The sequence below is a fragment of the Acomys russatus genome, chromosome 20, assembly GCF_903995435.1.
Source record: "Acomys russatus chromosome 20, mAcoRus1.1, whole genome shotgun sequence".
NCBI lineage: Eukaryota > Metazoa > Chordata > Mammalia > Rodentia > Muridae > Acomys > Acomys russatus.
The window spans coordinates 29,422,208-29,445,736 of record NC_067156.1 but is presented as its reverse complement, the minus strand read 5'-3'; the positions used below and the strand labels follow the sequence as shown (position 1 = coordinate 29,445,736).

Below are 23,529 nucleotides of genomic sequence, written 5' to 3'. Positions count from 1 at the left end.
CCAGCCTATTGTAAGTAGTGTCATCCCTGGGCTGGCGGTCCTGGGTTTTATAAAAAAGCAGGCTAAGCAAGCCTTGGGAAGCAAGTCAGTAAACAGCAATGTGCCTCCATGGCCTCTGCATCAGTTCCTACCTCCAGGTTACTGCCCTATTTGAGTTCCTGCCCTGACTTCCTTTGATGATGAACAACAATATGGAAATGTAAGCTGAATAAACTCTCACTTCCCTGTCTTAGTTATGAGTTCTATTCCTGTGAAGAGACACCATGACTAAGGCAACTCTTCTAAAGGAAAGCATTTAATTGGGGCTGGCTTTACAGTTTCAGAGGTTTAGTCCATTATCATCATTGTGGGAAGCGTGGCGGCGTGGAGGTAGGCATGGTGCTGGAGTAGGAGCTGAGAGCTCTACATCTTGATTGGCAGGCAGCAGGAAATAAACTGGACTGAGCGTCTAAGACCTCAGAGCCTGCCCGCACAGTGACACACTTCCTCCAGCAAGGCCACATCTACTCCAAGAAGGCCACGGCTCCTAATAATGCCACTTCCCATGGGCCATGCATTCAAACTTAGGAGTCTATGGGAGCCACCAACACACTCTCCAACTTGGATTTTTGGTCATGCTGCTTTGTCACAGCAATAGTAATTCTAAATACGACTGATAATGGTTCTTTTATAAGCTGCTTCAAATTTGAATGATATGTTATATATATATTCAAAACTTAAACACACATACTGCCATGTATGCTCATACTCAGGGATACACACACCACAGTTCACAGGCATTTTTTTTTAAGTACATAAGAACCACTATCATCCCTCAACTTCAGAGATAACATTAGTTTCCTATTATTCTGCCTTCCTGGAAAGGTTTCTCAGTATTTGTGGCTTTTGAATTCTATTTCTCAAAACTCTGAAGGTTGTTGTGCCTTGAATTCTCAATTCAAATGTGTGCTTCAATTGTCAAATCTTTTTTTCTAAGCACAGTAGCGTACTCCTTAGGTCATCTTATTGGGTACCTTAACGATATGTGCACTGACAAGTTATACATTCTCAGTTTATGCTGTTCCTGTTAACTCCAGACTTGTATACCCAAGTTCCTATGTGAGTTTTCTGCTGTGTTCCTACTGAAGATTTTAAGCCTAATAGACATAAAACCTCAATTCCTGTCCTATGTCCCCAAAAATGCTATATCTAAAGTCTCTCAGTTAATGTTCAGATTTAAGAAAAAAAAATCAGGGGCTAGAGGGATTCCAAGAGGTTAAGCACACTAGTTTTTCTTCCAAAGGTCCCTGATTCAATTCTCAGCACCCACATGGTGGCTAATAACAGTTTGTAACTCAAGTTCCTGGGGAATCATCACCATTTTCTGGCTTCTGTGGGTACCGTGTTTATGGGGGTACAGAGATAAACATGCTAGCAAGATAGTCATGTACATAAACTAAAAATAAAATCAATTGAAATTACATTGATATTCAATCCATCTTTTCCTTGTGTCCCATTCTATCTGCAAGCAAATTCTGATGACCTTAAATAGACACATGTCTATTATATGATCATTGACTACTATTTTCATTGTTCTGGGTTCAAACTACTTTCACCTTTTGTCTAAAGTACTATTCCCTGTATCACTGTTTTATCTACCAAGGTATAGACTGATGAACATCCCCCAGTATCTAATAAACTGTGAAAATATATCTATAGATACATATAAATTAATCATCTACAAACAAATTTTATACAAATAGAATATAATGTTTGCTCATCATAATAATTTCTTATTACTGCTCTCCCAGCTTGTCATACAATGGCTGAAACAATCCAAATTACTTTTGTTTTTTTATTATGTAATTTTTTATTTCTGCTTTGAGAATTCCTTACATGTATATAATGTATTTTGACCATATTCAAAAAACCCAGTACTTATCCTCATTTCTCCTCAGAATCTAAACATTTTTCACTCTCCATCGCCCCCAAATAATTAATAATCCACTGAGCACACTTAGAGTTGCCCATATGTACAGAGATATGTGGCCATCCACTGAGGTATAGGCAAGCTACCGTCAGCCACACTCCCTCCATCAGTCTCTCCAATAGTTCTCCGCTATTGGCCTCAGCTCATTAGGCCTCTCTCATGGTCTTAAAGTTAAAACACCATAACCAAAAGCAAATTGGAGAGGAAAATGTTTACTTGTCTTATACTTCCACATCATTGTCCATCATTCAAAGAAATCAGACCAGGAGTTCAAGCAGAACAGGAACCCGGAGTCTGGAGCTAATGTAGAGGCCGTGGGTGATGCTACTTACAGGCATATTCATCATGGCTTTCTTAGTCTGCTTTCTTATAGAACCCAGGACTACCAGCCCAAGGATGGCACCACCCTCAGCGGGCTGGGCCCTTAATCATCAATCACCAATTGAGAAAATACCCTACAGGTTTGACGAGAGCCTGTCTTTATTTCCTTCTCTTTTTATTGAAAACAGATTCTTCTCTCATAAAATATAACCTGACTACAATTTCCCCTCCATCCAATACTTCTAACTCTCCTTCTTCTACTTTTCCCCAATATCCACACTCTCTTCAGTTTCTCTTCAGAAAATAGCAGGCCTTCAAGAGACAACTAACGAATACAACAACAAAGCAAGATACAGGAAGACAAGGCAAACAACCTCATATGGAACTGGGACAAGGCAATGCAATAAGAGCAAAAGAGTCCCAAGAGCACATACACTCCCACTGTTAGGAGTCCCACAAAACCACCACACTATCAGCCATAACATATACATAGAGAACCCAATACAGACCCTGTGCTTGCCACGTCAGTATCTGTGAGCCCGTAGGAGCCCTGCTTAGTGGATTCAGTGGGCCATATTCCCCTAGTCTACACCATCTCCTCAGCCTCCTACAATCTTTTCTTCCTTTTTTTCTGCAGGGTTCATGAAGCTTTTCATGGGGGACATGATAGAGATTCCCAATTCCTACCCGGATGTGGATCTCTTTAACTGAAGAATGACTGGATGAACATCAATCTATGAGTATAGCAGAATATTATTATGAGCCATTTCATTGATTCTGCCCCCCCACCACCTCTCTCCAGTCATGTTTAGATCTATCCTAGATCTCTGAGCCTGATCTTATTGAGACATGTGAGATTTTCTCAACTAAGGCTCCCTTATCTCAAATGATTCCAACCTGCATCAAGTTGACATACACATACTGACATGCCCATCCATATTGAAAGTTTAAACAGCTTGCTTTTTTTCAGGTAGCCACAGTTGTTATGAGTTCATGTGTAAAACAGCTATGTTGTTTCCAGATGACAGTATTTCACAGATATTCTCTCATCCTCTGCTTGTTAGAATCTTTCTGCTCCCTCTCCACTGATGTTCCCTGAGGGTTAGGTGGGGGAGGATGCTATAGATAACTTCTCCACCTGAGCACTTCCAGTTAATTTTTCTCAGCACTATGACTCATTACAAATCTCTGGATCAAGCATTTTGCACTGTAAATGCAGCTTCTCTGACCACAGATGAGAGCAGTACAACCCTACTGTTAAAACTATAAATATTTAGAAGATAGTTCAACAATATGACACTTAGTAATATAACAGTAGTAAGTTCCTCCACAGGGCCTACGATTTTCCCACACATGGGATTTTGACCAGGTTTATTTTACCAGTCATAAAAATGCTTCCTGTGGTACCAGACACAAATCTAATCAGAAAGACAATGGTTGCCTCTTTAACTATAATGTCACTATTGCACCAGTGGCTACAATACTGGCAGGTCAGTATTGTAACATGCAGGGTTTGGTCACTGATGACTCTCTCCCCTAGCAGTGTTCATAGCACCTTCAAGTGCTATGAAAGCATGCCAGTGGGGAAATGCTTTCCTGGCAAAGTCAAGATTGATTCTCCCTCTTGTAACCAAAGAGTGTGGTATCTTTTATAATAGTCCTTTGCTATTTAGTTGTGATGACAATCAAAACCAGTGGCAACAGCCTGTGTTGTTTTGGGTGCCTCTAGAGATTTCTAATCAATAATTTAGTATGGAGTTATCTTATCCTTAGCATTGAGATGGTCATTATAAGCCAAGCGTGGTGGCCCATACCAGTGATCCCACCATTCAGGGAGGCAGAAGCAGGAGGATCTCTGTGAGTTTGATGCAAGCCTGGTTTACAAAGCAAGTCCAGGATAGGCAAGACTACACAGAAAACAACAACAACAAAACAACAACAAAAACACAAAAACAAAAAACAAAAACTTCTAAAAAAAAAAAAACCCAGAGGCGGGTGGAGATTGTAATTGTCATTTAATTCCCTATTTTTGTATAAGCAGCATAATCCATTCAAGATGCTTTGGTTCAAACTCCTACTTAAAATGTGCCTCTATAAATTGCTTTTCAGTATAATTACAGAATTGCAGTAGATTTTCCTTAGTTTTAGTTAACCCATTGCTTACTCACTTCTTTCTTCCACCTCATTCCCTTAGTCTTGCTTGAGCCTTTAACTTCGAGCATCATACCCTGATTTCTTTTTCAGCTCTGAGTACAGATTTTACTGTACCAAAACCAAGGGGTTTCCTGACATTTCATTTTTATGGAGGCTCTAAGGAAGAATTTTTTTCTCTGATTTTTTTCAGATTTTAGAGGCAATTTATGTTTGTCTACAGGTTATTTTTCTCCCTCATTCAAGCCTAGTATTGGTGAATCTTTTTTTTCTTATAGACTACTACTTGAACCTCTGCTTGTTATTCTTTCTCCAGTCTTAAAGACAGCTGTGTTTACTTTGAGCATACCTGGGTAACCCAGTGTTAAAACCGACAAATAATTTCACCTTTGGTTTCAACTCCATTTGAAATAGAACTTAACATAATCACAGCTTTCCATTATTAGGTACTTAAGAAAGAAGAGACATTGTTTTGATTATCACATTTATTAGAGCTTTTCTGAGTTTAATGTTATGTTTTCCTTAGTACTTGACCTTCAATGTTACATTACTAATATTATATATTAAAAAATAAACTCTTCATTTGGCTGGAGAAATGACTTAGAGGTTAGGAACAATGACTGCTTTTCCAGAGGTCCTGAGTTCAATTCTGAGCAACCACATGGTGGCTCACAACCATCTATAATGAGATCCGATGCCCCCTTTCTGGCCTGCAAGTGTACATGCAGGCGGGGCACTATATACAAATAAATAACTAAATCTTTAAAAAATAAACTCTTCAATGTAGAACAATTTTTAAAAAATAAAGCATTGAGACTTAAACCGAAAAGATTTCTCTTGGAGTACATTACCTCATTAAAAAATATCAGATTCAACAGAAAAAAAAATATCATTTCAACACAGAGTTTAGTTCATGGCCAACCTTTTAGGACTCTATTAAGACAACTGAGTAATATGTCAACACTTTTTTCTCTAATTGATTCACCTACTTTTCATATACTTCTTTATTTCTTCCTGTCTCTTGCTAAAAGTTGTACTGTAATAATTAGCTGCATGTGTACTTTGCACCAAGTTTAGTTATGAGTGTGTGTGATTCCCTTAAGCTCATACAGTCTTTTGAAGAGGTATCATTCCTCTCTTATGGTTTATAGAAATAAGTTTAAGTTAGGTGACTCACTTGCCCTATTAAAACACAGTGTAGAACTGAAATAAGAAATCCCAGGAAAGGGAACTGATATCCCATGGGAATCTATAAAAATAATCCTGAAGAAATGTAGGGTCTCAAAGGAGGGCTCAAGCAAAAAGAATAAAACAAAGGTTTGCAACTAACCTTTAAATTTAAAACTTTTTTCATATAATATGTTTTGTTCATATTTCTCCATCTCCCCCAAATCTACCAGATTCCTCATGAAACTCCATGTTCTTTCTCCTCATTAAAAAAAGAAATCTTTTCACAGGGCAGGAACTATGGAGGGCTTGCTTGCCCTGACTTGGCAGAGTGTGGCCATCAACTCTGCCAGCATCTAATTTGCCCATTTTTAGGCAGATTCTGTTTGTGGCAGGAATGAGGACATTTTGCCTAGTGGCAATTAAATAAAATAAAGAAATAAAGAAATCTGAAAAAAAAATGAAAATCTAAGCAAACAAACTAAAAATAAAAATACCAATAAAAAATGTGTGCCTACAAACATGGCATTTCTTTTGGGCTAGCCAACTAGTCCTTGCTATGGGGCCTGGCCTGGAGTGTGGCTGATATACCCAGTGACACTCTGTCAGAAAGAGCAGCTTTATTCTTTCCCATCAGGTATTAGCTATAAATAGCTTCCTGGTTAGAATGGGAATGTGTGTCTACTTCTTCTTGTCTGTGCTGTGATTTTGTCTGACCTGAACCTGTGTAGGTCTTGTGGATGCTGTTATGGTCTCTGTGAGTTTATATGTGCATCAGCCCTGTTGTGTCTCAATGACATTGTTTTCCTTGGAGTCATCTACCACCTCTGGTTCTTAGAATCTTTCTATCTTCTCTTTCACATAGATCCTTGAGACTTGAGGAGAGTGTGATAAATGCATCCCATTTAGGACTGAATGTTCCAAAGACTCTTTAAGCTCTGTATATTATCTAGTTGTGGGTTTCTATCTTAATTATCATCAGCTGTAAGAAGAAGCTTATCTGTTGAGAGCTGAATGATGCTCTGATCTATGAATATAGCAATATGTCACTAGATGTCATTTTATTGCTATGTTCATAGAAGAGCAATAATGGTAGTAGACTTTCCCTTGTAGATCATGAACTATCTGTTCTCAGGTGCTTAAACACTTCAGCAGGGTTAGGTACGGGTTCCAGCTCATAGACTGAGCCTTAAATTGAAATTTAAAAGTGGTTTGTTACTCCCACAACATTTGTGCCACTGTTGGAGCAGTATGTCTTACAAGCGCAGCACTGTTATATGTCATAGGGTTTTTCCTCCAGTAGTGCATAAAGTATCTTTTAAGATCATGAACACTAATCAACAGTAGTAAAGCTTCTTGTTGGGCATGCACTTGATTTATTCCATGTTTGATGTTTGATGACATAAGTAAGAAGGGTGTTCAGCAATAGGGCCTTATGGTCAATGACCCACTTTTGGCCAATGACTCAACAAGATGTAACCCATTTTTGGCACTGGAGGTTTTACTTGGTGCCACAAGATATCTATTTGGGACATTGTCTCCCCTACAATGTGGTGACTCCTTTTAAATCTTTTCATATGTGTTAATATTAGGAAGCTTTTATGGTAGTAGGTTCCCTTAGAACTTTCCAAAAGGCTTTTAAACTGGAATGTCTGGGTGTTAGAAAGTTTTTTTTCAAAAACAAGTTGTGTGGGAAAAGCGAATTTCAAGTGGGCATGTTTACTGTGTTCGTTATTTGGATGAAGCATCCATTTCCAGAAATACATTTGCCAGCAATAAAATCCCCTTTAACCAGAAAAGTTACAGAGGATTATTTTAAGTGCCTACAGAGCAGAAATGACGAATCAGAGGAGCCATCCATTACATTCACTGGTAATTGGATCCAAAGTGCTGACCTTAAAAGATTGTGTTCCAATAATGCAATTATTTCCCAAAAATCTTAATAAAAAGCACATTTCTTCTCCTCATGCTCCTCAGAGGAAAGCTACTTTAAAAGTCACAACGAAAGACAAATGCAAAGAATACTTGAGGTTCTAGTGACAAACCTCTTCTCTGGTCTTCTTACGCTAAGAAGATGAGCATAAACGGTGCTGTGGGGACTAAACCACAGCTAGATGTGACAGTGTAAATCATCACCGTTAGTAAGTGCAGTGTCAGGCTCTCGTGCACTTCAGACCATTTTAAACTCACACTGTTACTTCACATTACGCCTGGATGAATATACGTAGTTTGATGTGGCAACTGGGTCAGCAGTCAAGTCAGCTCATCTTCACTGGCCCAAATCCCAGCAGGTTCTAGAGGTTGGACTCTCAGCTTCAACCTCCACTGCTTTATCCACCCTGTTAACTGAATCAGTGGACTCCCTTCTTACAACAGGCATGCCATTTTATCCTTGCCCCACCACGTGCAGGTAAGAAGATAGGCTGAATATGTATATGCACACACCACCTGTCCTTCTGTCCATGAAGGGTTTAATATACATATCTTTTCCCAGAAGAGAAAAACAACATGACATTTACATCTAAAAGACTTTTCCTTCTTCAAAGACTCTGATTGGCAAAAACAAGTTCCCTTGTCTTTTATGTAGAAAGGTTGAGATCTATCCATTAAACATCTCCAGATGTGTGCAAATCCCTAGAAATTGCCTGAAATTTTTATGTATTTATGGGATAAGATGTGCTTTTTTTTTTTTTTAAATAGAAGAGTCTCAAATTCACAAAGGAAAATGTTCACCATGAATGAAATTGTCCAAACGCATGATAGAAGATTGATGAAATCTTTTCATCCCTAAAACTGAAATATTAATTCTAAATCCATTGATGTGGCAGTTTTCTTTGTTGAACACTGATGAGAACTGACATTCGCTTGACCAAAGTCAGAAACAGCTTAGAGCAAGGCTAGATATAAATAAATATACTAATAAATAAACAGAATGCACAAGTCACAAACAAGACCAAGACAGTTAAAACCACAGCATAGAGAGGGAAGGTAGGCATCAGTTTCCAACCCCGAAGAAGGAGCTATTGGTAATGGATATGTGCCGGCAGAGAGATAGCTAGTTTTCTTTAAAAGTGTAGCTTCTGGTATGTTATCATGACCCAGTTAGTGGCCACATACTACATACCTGTATAAAGGTAGGATTTAGACTGGTTTAAACAAAAATAAAAGCAGAAAAAACAACATCTTTTTTTTTTTTTTTTTTTTTTTGCTTGCTTGCTTTTCGTGAGGGTGTTGGTCATATATAAATGAAAGTGAGAGTAATAGGCCTGGGGGTTAAAGGGTTGTATATGACCAGAGTTCAATACCTGAAATTCTCAAACAATTGACATTAACATAACAAATAGATGACTATGCAGAAGAGCCAAAGAATAAAAAGTGTTAGTTGTTTAAGGAAGGCAATTGCATTGAAATACCTCTCTAATTAATAACATAGTGTGAAGAGGACAAGGCTGCCCCAAAGAGACTAACTGTAACTTTATTTTGAGCTGGCGCAGGGGCCATTGAACACTCTTTACAAAAGCTTGCCATAGCTATATATTGCAAAACTTTGTGCACTACATTTAAGATACAAGGAACTGTACTTCAATATAAAAATGTTACAAAACTAGTGGCTAGTCTTCTTTAGAGGGTAAGTATATTCAGGAACTATTTTCAAACAGTTGAAATGTAGGTTTAATACCTAATGATAAGATCAGAATTATTTAATTCAAAACCACAGTCTCTGTTAGTGAGAAAAATAATTAATTAGCTAAATGAATACTATATTCAATAGCCCAGGGGCTCAAATAGATGGTCTATCACTGATAGATTGAAAAAGGTTCCAAATAGTTGAAATTTAGAGTAGGAGGTAGGGATTTCCTATTATCTCCTTATCCAAGGAGGCTCCTCTTAGCCATGAGTGGATTTCCATGTCAAGTTCTCTAAATCCATTTTGGCCCAGAGTCTGTGCTATCCAGCTGTTCATTCAACTGCTACCAACTGAAGACCTTCCATGTTTATGCTTCCAGCCTGGCTGTTGGGGTGCAGCTTCAGACCAAAGAAATCATTCTCTTTTCCATGAAGTGTAAATTCACTCCATTTATTTATTTAAGTGTCCTTTTTTTTTTTTTTTTTTTTTTTTTTTTTTTTTTTACATAAAACTAAATGTCAATGATATGAAGACAAAGATACCCTGTATACTATTTCATTTTTTAAATAGCTATGGGACTCTAAGCGTTGTTCTATGCTTGTGTGCCACATGGAGGAATGAATCAATGAAATAAATGTTGAGAAAGGAGCTTAGAGAAGTGTCAGGGATTTAGCTTATGAAGAGGCTTGCAAACCCAGTTAGGGATTTGCAAATCACCAGTATTTTAAGAAGAAAAATAGTATGGTCAAAATTTTGCTCAGAAAGGGACTTCTAACTAACACACAAATGAAAAAACAAATTTGAAAAAAAGAAATTAAGCTTACCCTCAGGTTTGGGGGGCATAAAAAATGCTAGTTAAGTACTCAAATGCACTGGCCCTTTCTGAGCTTCACTTTTTGGACATAACATTGCAATTAAAATATCACTCACTTTCTATTTTTGAGCATGAGTATGGTAAGGATTAAAAGGAATAAAATCTATAAGGTCCCTAATGTGAATGGTCAAATACATAGTCACCAAATATTTATCCACGTCTCAGTTTAAAAATATGTAGTGATACCAAGAAAGCAAATTTCCCTTGCCCAGTACTACTGTCATTGTCATAATAATTAGCATATGGTATCTTCTTATTAGAAGTATAAGTTCTTCTTTTAAATTTTATATTTTCTTTCCTAGGTTAGCATTCAGATTCAACTAGAGAAATTAAGCTTAGAAAATCTTCTGTGCTTCTCCGGCCGGCATGCTAATAAACTGGTGTGGAATGAACATTGTCTACATTCAGTTGGTTGAATGTGATGTCATGGTGTGGATTGGTTAGGTACCTGAATCCTTCCTATGGTGTTAATATCCTCAGAGTGTCTGAAGAAAGCACAGCGTCTGCATGAAATGGATTCAGTTCCTCAAATAACTCTCTCTCATATTTTTGAATCTTGTGAAATCAGAAACAGAATAATATTCCAAGGCCCAAGGAGACTCTTCCTTCATCTCTGAGCCAATGCATTCATAACAAAGAGTCTTGTGAAGGTGGAGAATGAGGGTAGACTGTCCCAAAGGGCCGGAACTAGAGCCCTGCGTTATATCACTGCAAAGCTTGCCAAGATGCAGTTATTAACTGAGTTGCTAAGAGAGGAGCCAATAAGTCTGAACAAATGAACAAACAAACATTTTCTGGCAATAAAGTGAAATATCAGATTTTAAAACACAACATTTGTGGAAAGACTTAAGGATCATATATCTTTGCTTTATCATAATCAGTTTGTGCTTCTATAATACGTGCTTTAAGCAGTCACCTTGACACAATATAGAATCACCTGGCAAGAGAGTATTTATGATATACTGTCTGGATCAGGTTGACTGTGGCATATTTGTGAAGTATTATCTTGTCTAGGTTAATTGAATTATGTCTTTTTTTGTTTGTTTGTTTCCTATTGTGATTAACACAATGAAGAAAATAAAAAAGAAGAAGAGCCATGGCAGGAACTCCAGGCAAGACCCTTGAGACAGGGACTGAAGTAGAATTCATGAAGAGATGTTCTGAGCTAGCTCGCTTTTCATGAATACATTATCTTGCTCTTGCATGCATCCCAGGACCACTTGCCTAGGTATGTTAGTTTCCATAGTGCACTGGTCCTTCTAACGTTAATCATTAAGTAGGGAATGCCCCCAAAGTTTTGTCTTTCGGCCAATGTGGTAGAGGCATTGTCTTAGTAGGGGTTCTCTGCAAGATGACCACAGCTTATGACATATTGACAAAAACTAACTAGCACAAGTTGGTAGGATCTTCCCCCTGTAGGTGGCATCATTACCTAGGCAAGAAATCATGAGTTATATAAAAATAAAGACAGTGAGCTGAGCCCACACAAGCATGCATCCATTGCTTCCTTTTCCTAAATATGGGTGTGGTAAGACCACCTTCTCCAACCCCTGCTGCTGTGAATTTCCTCAATATGACTATCACCTGAAACTTTGAGCTCTGTCTCTCCAAGTTGCTTTTGTCAGGTTATTTTGTCACAGAAATAGAAATGAAAGTAAGGCAGAAGATCCATTAGCTGTGTAGCTGCCTGGCCATCCTGTTCGGATTCCTTTTAAATGAGAATATTGGCAATATTTAACAATACATATGCCTGACACAGAACTTGTCTCTAGAATAAAGCAACAGCAACAACAACAACAACAACAATCAACTAAACAAACCTGTTACAACTCATTAAGTTAAATAACTAATAAATAAATAAGATAAAACAACCCATTTTAAAATACTTTTAATTGACATTTAATATATATATATATATATATATATATATATATATATCCACTAACCACATAGAAACACAATCAACATCATTAGCTATCAAGGAAATGCCAAGAAAACCACAATTATATACAGCTAGAAAACCAAACAATATTGCTGCTATATAATAAGTGATGATATCTAGAGAAGGTACTACTATAGAGTACCGGAGCTCTAGAATTTTTCTGAAAGGAGTATAAACTAATGCAGTCATCTTGACAAATAGTTTGGTAGTTTGTTACAAAGCTAAATTTAGGCTTACATAATTTGCAATTCTAATCATTGGCATTTGCACGACACAAATGCAAACATGTCTCTACATAAAGATTTGTACAAAAATGTCTGTAACAGTTTTGTCAGAATAACCTCAAGCTGAGAACAATTCAAATAATGAACAACAAATAACTATACAAATTTTTATGTTTTCACTCAATGGAACATTATTTGGATTAAAAAAAATAAACTACTAATATGGGAGGCAATAGAATTATGTTTCATAAACATGACAAATGGGAAAGCCAAACCCAAATGATGATAAATTCTACTGTTTCTTGAAAAAATTTTAAAAATAGTACACAGCTCCATAGGAACATAAAACAAAGGAAACATTGATGTGGATGGGTGATAGATTTTCCCAGAAAGGGCACAGGAATCACTTTGGGAGAATCAGAAATATTTTATATTATTATATCGATAGAATTGTTGCATTTTATTTTGTATGAGTTATCACCTAATAAAATTCACACAATAAATGAATGTGTTATGTGTTGTGGAATAAGAATTAATATAGTATAAATAAGAAAAAACATGTCATACTAAGGAAGACCAAGAGTCATGAGGATGAACAGTTGGAAAATATATGATAGACAAGGTTGTCTCCAATGAACCAAAACATAAATACTTAAAATATATATGTATATATGTGTGCATATGTGGTGTGTGTGTGTGTGTGTGTGTGTGTGTGTGTGTGTGTGTGTGTGTGTAAATTCCATTTAACAAAGATATCAAGAATATTCAGTGAATAAACACAGTCTCTCTTTTTTCCAACTAATGACATTGAAACTTTGGGAGCATCTGTATAGAAAATCTCTCAATATCATTAGTCATCAGGGAAATATAAAAAATATATAATTACATATCATTACACCCTCATTGGGATATCAACTATCAACTGTCAGAGATAAATCTAAGGGAGAGTCTTAGAAAGCCATTTTAGAAAACAATATAACTTTCTTCCAAATATAAAAACAGACCTACCATCTCATCCAATAGTCCCACATCTGGCTATAATAACCAACGTAAATGAAATCTGTATCTTTAAGAGACACCTGCACCTTTATGTCCATTGCAACATCATTAGCAATAAACAAGCCAGTGAAACCTTTGAATTTCTGTTAACAGATATGTAGATAAGGAAATATATAGGTATATTTGATTACATATAATATATAATAGTAAACAGGAAATACTGCAATTTGGAACAACACAACCAGATTCAGAGGACACCATGCCACATGAAATAGGCACATACAGAAAGAGAAAGAGTCTGTAATTTCACTTGTATGTGTAATGTGAAACAAAACTAATAGAATCAGAGAGTGTAATTGTGATTTCAAATGTCTGAAGACGATGCAAATGTGTAGTCAAGGGCCATAAATTTTTGGTTCTGAAAATATATTTTGAGCATCTATGTTCAACATGGTGACTATATTTGGTAATAAGTACTGTGTACTTAAAGTTTGTTGAAATTAGATTTTCAGAGTATGTTCAAAATACATAAAACAATAAGTGTGGTATGGGTGTGTTAATAATGCTGGTTGTGGCAATCATTTTTAGTGTGCATGAAAATTGAACTTACAGTTTTAAAAATAAATAATGGTAATCAAGAAAGAGACAGAGACCAGAGTTTACACTTTTCCCCCTTCCTTTGAAATAATCTGGTTTTATTTTAAATTATTTTAGTATTTCATACAGCTTATTTTAGTAGTACTTAATCTACCTCCACGATCTAGCCCCACATTGACTCCCCTTCTTTTCTTGTCCAACTTTGTATCTGTTTACCCCATTGATGCCAATTTGTGCTGCCCAAATATACATGGATGTGTGGCTTCCCACTCAAGCACTCAAGTGTGACCAACTTGTCAGGAACAACAATTTTAGAGTGAACTGACCCTTTCTCCTCTAGCAGCTATACTTGCCAGTAACTCTTCGGCTACAGGTGAAAGAGTATGCCCAATTCTGTTCTACATGTTAGATTTGGTCTGTCTTGGACTTTTACAGGTTTTGTGCAGCCTCTTACAACCACGGCTAACTCATATGTGGAACTGTCCTGCAGTGGCCAGAAGACACTATTTCTCTGATGCTACCTACTTCTTCTGACTCATAACAGTTTTCCTTCACCATCTTCAGTCATCTCTGAGCCTGTGGAAGAGGAAATGTAGTATATACGCTCCAGTTAGGGCTAAATATTTTGTACTCTCTTATTATCAGAACCATGACCAGCTGTGAGTCTCTGTGTTAATGACCATCTACTTCACATAGAACATTTCTGATGAGGGTCAAGTAATAACTTAATGAATTGCAATAATCGTAAGTCATTAAGAGTTGGTTTAATACTATGTCCATTTAGCATATACTAGTGGTAGGTTCCCTCCTGTGGACAATAATATGTCTTTTCATAGGTTCTTGGCCCACTAATAGTTCCAGGTATGGGCTTCATCTTGTAGAGTGAGACTTAAGTCCAAACAGAAAGTGGTTGGTTATTCTGGTGATATTCATGTTGCTGTTGCATCAGTAGGAGTGTCTTTATTATAGCTCACATGATTCACATCTGGGTAAGATTGATCTTTTTCTGTGGTAGTATGCAGAGCACCTCCCACCCCTATGATAGCTAGCCAGTGGGAATAAAACTTTCAGATCATTTCTAACCACTCATGGCTAATGTACTCGTATTTCTTACAGGAGAAGATAGAAATGCTACTCTCATAAACCAATATAATTCCTAACTGCATTCAAAACACTTATTTTTATTTCCAAAGATAAGCAGACTTTTCATTCATTACCCAAGAAGTTTCTTTTTACAACAAAGACTATTGCAGAAAAACCACAACTAGTCAAAATACAGAGAACAATTAGCTGTGAGAGGCCCTTTCCCAATCAATACATCTCCTGCACTTAAAGCTCAGAGGACATCATAGAGAGGAAGCAGGAGGAAGAGGAAGAGGAGGAGGAGGAAGAGGAGGAGGAAGTTGAGGACAGGAGGGTGAGAAGCACAAGGAGGAGAAAAGATTATAAGATAAGGAAGGCTGTTGTAAACTGTCTCTTTTAGATATTACAGGAATGCTACAGTCATAAACTCTCAGCAATATGGCTGCTTAAATAGAACATGAACAATGATAACACCAGTTGTCATGCCAATGTGTGTGGAGGAAATAACACAAAGACCTACCCCTTTATCAAGAGACACAGGTAACTAGAGGGTGCTGAGAGAAGACACGAGTCCCATAAATGATGATTCAATCCTGTCTCCAGCTCTAAAATATATATACGTTCAAGCAACATCAAATGAATGCAGTAGGTTGCACTAATATGCAAAGCATAACTATATAAGCACATCTCATGCAGACACTTACACAAATATATATGCACATATATAGTGACAATAATAATTAAAGAATACGTGGCCATGACTTTGGAAGGAAGCGGTGAGCATGGGAAAGGATGGAGGGAGTGGAAGTAAATGGTGTAATTATATTTTAATTAAATAAAATATAAGAAGCCATATATTAAGGGTACAACTTCCAAAGTTCTATTTATGAGTGCATGGGGGGACATCATTGGATGCATTGCCACAGAGAAGAATCTGAAATTTCTTGTAATGAGGGGAATTTTTCACACTTCTGTATTCAATATTTCAAATTTTAAGTTCTTTTTCCTCCCATCATTTTATTATTTCAATTTAGAATAATATATCAGTCTGCTATGAGCCAGGCTTCTACTGAGAAACAAGGTTGAGACACTGACTAAAAAGGTGATAATTCTTGAAGGTTCAAGGCATAAATCCAGCTTCTTATAATGTGAGTGGTAAGGCTGAGATAGTGGAGAAAGAATGCAAATTCCCAGGTTCAGTGTGTCAAGATACCCAGGGAAAAGGCCAAAACATTTACAACTAACAAACGCCAATACAAATTTTTAAAATGTTCCTTTATGCTTCATGATCACCCTGTTCAAAGTGTGATGAGTGGACCAGTAGTGTGGGCGCCACAAATGCCTGTCAGATTGGTGAAACTTAGGCCCCCAGCCAGAGTGATGATACAGAATCCACACTGTCGCCAATCATCATAGAGTCTATGTGCACATTAAGCTTTAAGAACCATCGCCCAGAGAGATATAATGCTCACTCATAGAGAAAAAATATTTTTTGAAGTGCATGATGGCCAGTCTATTCTTATCATTTGAATCATCCCAGATAATGTGCCAGGAAGGTCATATAGGATCAGAGCAAGAGAACTCTCAAATTTGTGTGTTTATAGGGGTGTGACAATGGCTGGCAGCTGGGAATCTATTCCGTTGCTAAGTGTCCACCCTCATTTTAATTCTTCAAAAAAAACTACACAGGCAGAATAGCGAGCCCAGTAGCCTTTATATAAACCATGGCAATAAAAGAAGTTGCTAATAGTGTATTATTATCATTGCACTTGTCATTGCTCTCGGTGATGTGTTTATGTCTTGAAGAGGGCTATATTTCTAACAATTCCCACATCACTACAACATGACCACTATCATTTCTTAATGGCTCCCTAAAAATTTCTTCATGGCATTAATTTCTAGGCACAATGAACAAGACATCATAGAAACAAAAAGCTAAACTATGTACATTTTCCCAGACAAAGAGATTGAAATATAATGCATCCTTAATCCTAAGTAAGGTAAAACAGTGAAACTATGCATCTCTTTTTGAAAGAAAAGAGATGTTTCCCAACTTGGTTGAAACTGAGACAGAAATGGTTGAATGGCTTCTGATTTTCTTGCCAAAGCGGAAGTCAATACTACCAACTACAAGTTGTTTAGGGAAGCTCAATTAAATTATTGAAAACTTTAAACTATTCTATCTTGCATAGAAATAAGTTTAATTTTTGTATAAATTCAAATGCTGCTTGTGAAAACTCAAACAGCCTAATGGAAAAATCAAGCAAGATCATTTTCACTTACCTTTATGGAAACCAAGCTGGATTCAATCTCTTGTGCACACCCAATCTCGATACCTTTCTACAAGAAAGTGTTGCAAAAAAAAAAAAAAAAACCACATAGCAGACTCATTTTTGCTTAATTTGGCAGGTAAGCAGTGTGAATGAAAAAAAAGACGGTGGCAGATTGAAGACCTAAGACTACAATAGAGTGGAAAATACAGTGGATCAGGTTTGGGGATATTGAGTTTTAATCCCGAGTCAGCCACAGACTTATTGTTGTAATATTGGGAATGTCTCTTTCTATTACTTAGAGAGTATTATATAATAAAGAACTATAAACTCCCAATGTCTTAAAGCAATTCGTGTTTATTTCTTACTTAAGAACCTGTATATTCAGGTAGGTTGGAATTCGGCATCTTTAGGAAGATGTTACCTGGGCTTGGTGGGGATGTGATGATCAGATTTCTACATACACATCTCATTTTCTTTGAGTAAACATTGCCTAAGACATATCCTACCTGAGGCAAATGGCACAAGCACAAAGAAACAAGCTCAATCATACATGTTCATTCAAATCTTGGGGTCATTCTCCTTAACTGATCACTGGCCAGAGTGAACATAAAAGCAAGTGGTATATTCGAGGAGGGAAAAGAAAAAAATCCTGTCATCATGAAGCCAGGATATAAGTATGGATGAACAGTAATTTAATCCACGATTTTCCTAAGACGTGAAGAAGATCTACTTCAGAGCCATGCTGGTTAAAATTATTTTAGTTAAATATTTATCTATTTTAAGTGTATGAATGTTTTGTTTACATGTATGCATGAATACTGTGTGCTTGATTCCTAAGGAGACCAAGAGAGGGCATCCGATGCCTCGGAGCTAGAGACGCAGATGATTGTAATCCAGCATGGGGGTACTAGAAAATAAATCTGCGTCCTCTGCAGGAACAGCCAGTGTTCTTAGTGGGCTATCCATCTCTCCAGCCCATTTTCAGGATGCTTGTAGCTATGGACATCATTCTACAATTATCGAAGAAATCCCATGAGTTTTACAGAACTATGTATAAACTACTATATATAACACTGCTCCGAAGGCTAGATTCAGTCAATTCTCATTTCAAGAATTATAAATCAATTGTGATTACTTGAAAAGTGTTTTAAGTCCAAAACCCTCTCTCTCTCTCTCTCTCTCTCTCTCTCTAGAATTCTGACTTTTCTTGAAATCTTGTTGTATTGTTACTCTAGTAGCTACCCCTGTAAAAAAATGGCACAGCTTTTGAGATTGTAACTGTGCCTTCCTTTCATAGACACTCTACTGCAATGCACTTGGCATACGCATATATTTGCATGACCCTCATGAGCAGTGTTTATTTATATTTCAGGATTTCAGTTTGGTTTCTGTTTCTTATTTCTTCAGAAACTTACTTGTACCCTATCTGTCAAATTAAGCAAAGAAATTATGTAACATATCTCAATTATACTTTTTCCTCATATGCAAATAGGATAGGATTGTGGGCGTTTTAGAGCTTCTCGGCCTGCTATCCCATAATTGAGAAGGCTGTGTCTGACGGTGTGGTCAGCTTTCAGATATCTCAGGATAAGAAAGCAGTGTTTTCAGAGATCGCCAGATAATTCTTCAAACGAAGACACGGTGACTGAGTTAGAACCCTGTAGCAATGTAGGTTCTGGGAATGCTCTGTTTAATATGGTTCTCAAAGGCATTAAAGAAATAGAAGAAGTTAAAGAAAAGGAGTTGTTTAGTTAAGCCAAATATCTGAAAGGCTTTCCTAATAATAAAAAAGACTTTAAACTAGCAATTTTCCCAAGAGAAAATGGAAAGACATTATTTAAAATGGAGCCAAAAGAAGCTTTTTCAATAATCCACTGCAAACAAAATTCTCACTTAAATAAAGGCTACATGCTCAAGAGTAGATGTTGCTTCCTTTCCTTTCTTGTTTTCCTTCCTTTATATCTCTGTTGAGTAAAAATGGATCCAGTCTTAAGATGGTCTTTGGAGGCAGATAAAATCATGCTTCAGTCACATGACTTCTTCAAGTGCTTTAGTTCTATGCAGATGGTTGAAGTGTCTCAAAACTGGGCCATCAAACTTGTAGCAGCCATATTTGTTAACTGTACACACACCACACATGAATGCACAGCCATTACTTTGTGTATCGTCTGACTATGGAGACTCAGGCTGTCACCTTATATGCTCTATAGAATTCAGAAAAAAATGTTTTCTGCTCCATCTCCTACACAAGTTTTTTTTTTTTTTTTTTTTTTACCTCTGCAAGTATTTTGGGAGAACAGTGCTTGTTATTCAATTATTTAAGACAGAGTGTTTGCTGACAACTCAATATTCTATCTTTTCTTCTCTTTGAATAAGAAAGTGCAAACTGTGCAAAGGAAAATAACTGGCTTGGCATTGGGAAGGAGCAGAAAACAAGCAAACAAAGAAAATGTAAACACAAATGGCCCTATCCTCACCCACAGAATCATCCCAGGTGTTAAAGGTGACCAAAGAAAACACTCAGGAAAAGACTTTGAAGTGTTGCATCCCATATATATATATATATATATATATATATATATATATATATATATATATATATATATATATATATATGAGCATTGCCATAACAGCAGTGTAAAGGCCCTTGGAATCAGCTCATTGTCATAAAGAGCAAATTTGATTAGTAGCATTTAAGAGTGTGAGATGATTACATTTGTGATAATCTGTTATTCAAAGCTGTCCCACACTCATTCACTGAATCAACATTTACCATGCATCAGTGTTATTCTAAAGGTGGAGAGACAGACATGTGTGTATATACATGCACACTAGGTTTTCTGTTGGCAGCCCTTGCCCTCCCAATTCAGTCACGTCTCTTCTAGCATCTTCTTTTGTATCCTTCCAGGTTCTACTTTTGGAAAACATTTGATAATGGTGTTAGTGATTAAGTAAATATGGACTCATAGTTTGGGGAGGTTGAGATTAAAATGACAATGTGAACTGTAGTGAGGGAAGATGCAGGGAAGGAACAGATGAGTGGCTTCAGAGGGTACAAACACCTCAGAGAGCATTCTCTCTTTGTTGAAAGATGCTCAAAGATTAAGTTTGAAGAATTTGTTGCAGCCACCAGCCAGAAAATAGCACAAGTACATCCAGTAAGCCACGAGGAAAGAACATGTCAAGAAAGTCCAGCTCCAGCAAACCACAGTGAACTCTGAAGTGTTAAAGGAGTGATGAGAAATTAAGCACCGTCATGTGTGCACATAAAGGTGCATACTGGCTGGCACAGGCACTTTTAGAGTTATTTGATCACATTCCTTAAAACACTAAGTGCTAAATTACCTTATGCTTGAACAATTTCTGATCTCTCTATTTATACTGAAGACACTAAATGGCTTTTAATACAATACACATTCAAGTACTTATAAAAACAAACAAACAAATCTGTCTATAAAATCTCATTTAAGATTATCAAAACAAATTTAAACTTGTTAAAACAAACAAATCCATTTGCATACAAAAAGGAAATCACTATGAAGATTGAACAAAACATGACTGTAGGCAAAGTTTACTCCTAGGACCCTAAAGATTAATGTCTCCTTCAATAATTATTCAAGTTCTTAATTGTTTAAATTCTAGTGTGTTATGAAAAATGAATAACATAAATTAAGAAGCACACTTTTTGAGTACCTGCTAGGTGTCAGTTCCCTGGTCTAATATATTTGATATATAACACACATATAATTATATAATAATAATGATAGTAATAATGTTATATATTATGTATATATACTAAATATATATACCATATATACATGCCATATATATATATATATATACATACACACCTTTTTATTAAGGTGTAGATATATTATATATTATTGTACCTTTGAAATAATGCATATATAGCTTTTATATATAACACATATATGCCATAAATACATGTATACCTTTTATTTATAATATATATCTATACACATATATACCATTTGGCTGTTTTTGCAACAGCTTTGTCATGATCTAGTCTTTGAAGAGTTTTCTTAGCTGTGGTGAGGCTGATTCATGTTTCCAGAAAACTGGGCTTAGAAGTTTCAGTAGCTCTGCAGATGGATGAATTCAAAGAGATATTTAGGACCTTTCTGTGGTAGCTGAAGCTTTAGTATGCTATTGTGTCTTCCGCATGCTGTGGCTGCACAGGAAGGATGGAGGAACATACAGGACATATGTTGACAGTTGACTAACATAGCCTTACTTTTAAAGCTTCCTTCTGACTCCAGGTACTTATCTGTCTTTCAGCATTTTCTGTTTTAATCATAAAATCTTCCCTTGAGATATAGATCTCATTACATAGGATCATTTATGTCAAAAACTTGGGAACCATCTCATAGAACTGAAAATCTATCAGGTGCTAACATATATATGATAGAATATTTTATATAGATCTGAAGCATACGTGTTTTCTGTAAGCACAAACTTATGAAAAGCATAATTTGTAAATTTGGCACAGTAAGAAATTAACAGCGGTAAGTAGTAAATTTGAGTGATTATGAAATACTGTAACACAAGGTATATGAATGATTTCTCCTTCAAACTAGCCTACTGCACTGCATTTTCATTTTTCCCATCACGATGATACAATGCTCACCTGGTGTAGTGAAGAACACTCCTATTCTTCTTACTTCAGTCACGTTTCCTATTCCTGTTTATCTGTTTTCCACCTACAATGTTAACAGCTCCTTCCTGCTTATCATGGCAGATCAGCCTGCCCCCCTCTCTCCTCTCCCCCCCCCCACATGTGTGTGTTTACTTTCCTTAAGCTGAGAGCTTTTATTTTGCCGCTTAAATAATGAGTTGCTTGGCCTCCTTTGTCATGTACGGATTGGCAGCATATTGCTCTTGCATTTTCGGGTGATTATTAAGCAAAATAAGCCCTACTCTAACCCAAATACTATATGTGACAAAGCTACTAATGCAGGGCATTTATGGAATTTCGAAGTTTCTGTCTGCTCACCCAAGGAAGTGAGAGAGACATGCGATTTCTGCTGAAGCACAGAGAGTTAATTAACGAAAATGTCCTCCCCAAGTGTGTGTGGAGCACTGGCTGAAGCATCGAAAAAACCCTAACATTTCTAACATGCCTGCTGTAATGAGTGGGACATTGTTGTGAGCCTAACGGCCTTTGCTGGGAGGGGCTCACTTATGCACTGCACTGTTTTCCCTAACTGCTCTGTTAGAAGCAGTTCCACATGTAAATTCATGTGCCTCATAGCTCATTGACACATTAAATCTGCAACAAGAACTTGCATTTTAATATTTTAACGAGCAGCAGGTTGCCTTCAGAGACACCTGAGTGCTCTGTGACTGAGCCAGTGGCACTGGTGCTAGCCAGCTTTAGTTAGCTGGCGCCAGAGAATCTGTAGCCTTAGTCTTTGTTTATTCTTTTGTTTGTTTGTTTGTTTTTTGTTTTTTGGTTTTTTTTTTTTTTTTTTTTTTTTGAGACAAGGTTTCTCTGTGTAGCCTTGGCTATCCTAGACTCGCTTTGTAGACCAGGCTGGCCTTGAACTCACAGTGATCCACCTGCCTCTGCCTCCCGAGTGCTGGGATTAAAGGCATGCGCCACCACGCCCGGCTTGCTTATTCTTTCAGGTTATTTTGTTGTTGCTGTTCTCATGTGCCAGTCCTGTAAGGTTTTCACACAGCTTGTTAGACCTGTCAAGGCAGCAATTAATTTGTTGTATTAGTTACTTTTCATGATGTTGTGATAAAATACTCTGGCAAAAGCAACGCGTGCTCATTCCACAGCACAGATGCTAACATTGAAACGATAAGGAGGAGGTTAGCAGGCACAAGGATGACACTTATTTATGTAGTAACGCATGCCTTTATAGAAGAGAGAACAGAATGCAAGTCATGGAAGAAAAGGTTAAGGATTCAATCAAGAAAATGACAAATATAGAAGCATTCCCACCAATGACACATCAGGGTCTTTGGGATACCACAGAAAAAACATAATTAAAACTGTAAATATACAGAACAAAGCAAGGGCATTGACAGCTACAAAAAGAAAAGGCCATATTTTACATAAGGGAATGTCCACAAGCATGCCAGATAGTTTCTCACTAAATATGTTAAAAGAAAGAAGGGTTAGGAGCAAGATGTTTCAAGTTCTGAAAGCACACAGATATCAACCCAAAATGCTATAATCTAGAACAAAACTGTCACAATCTAAAGAGAAGGAAAAACTGCAGGGATTTATGACTACCAAGCCAGCCCCAGGGATACTGGAGGGAGCACTTTG

General features: G+C 36.9%; 1 pseudogene; it reads left to right on the top strand.

Annotated features, from left to right (window-relative positions):
* The first annotated feature begins 23,018 nt into the window (after positions 1-23,018).
* LOC127204870 (uncharacterized) lies at positions 23,019-23,118 on the top strand (annotated as a pseudogene).
* The last annotated feature ends 411 nt before the right edge of the window (positions 23,119-23,529 follow it).